We start from the raw sequence: 555 nt of genomic DNA, 5'->3' as shown, positions 1-555 counted from the left end.
TTAAGGCTGTCTGCAGACTCAGGCAGACATCATTGAATGGGTTACTTCTGGTACGCGACTGAAATGTTATCTTCGTAACCATAAAACAATTTTTTTTCAGTATAAATGCTTGCATTCTGGAGCACCAGATGGCAGCCACCAGGAAAAAGGGTTGGCTTGCTGACCACAAATTGGCCCAATCTGACCCCCGATTCGGGACTAGTGGCCTGGAAGAGCCAATGGATTTCATGGAAGCTAAAATGAATTTTAAGAAAGTTAGTTAAGATGTATTTCTTCGCTGAATGATCCCCACATCCAGGACAGTGGGGACATTCAGCACATTTCTCCACGTTAAACCCAGTTTTGAGCCAAGCTTTTCAATGGAGCTTTGAGATACAATTTTAAATGCTAAGCCGATGAATACATGAAAAAAGATAAAGGAGGCCAAATTATACAATTTATGGAAAGTACACATTAAAATTTATGCGTTTGAAAATTGGAATGGGAAGTTTTATAGTTATATAAAGTAGTTGGGAAAGTAGCTGGGTTGTTTTTTTTTTTTTTCCCTTTGATATT

This window comes from Meleagris gallopavo, chromosome 4, assembly GCF_000146605.3.
Source record: "Meleagris gallopavo isolate NT-WF06-2002-E0010 breed Aviagen turkey brand Nicholas breeding stock chromosome 4, Turkey_5.1, whole genome shotgun sequence".
NCBI classification, from domain to species: Eukaryota; Metazoa; Chordata; class Aves; order Galliformes; family Phasianidae; genus Meleagris; species Meleagris gallopavo.
This window is presented reverse-complemented; position numbering follows the sequence as displayed.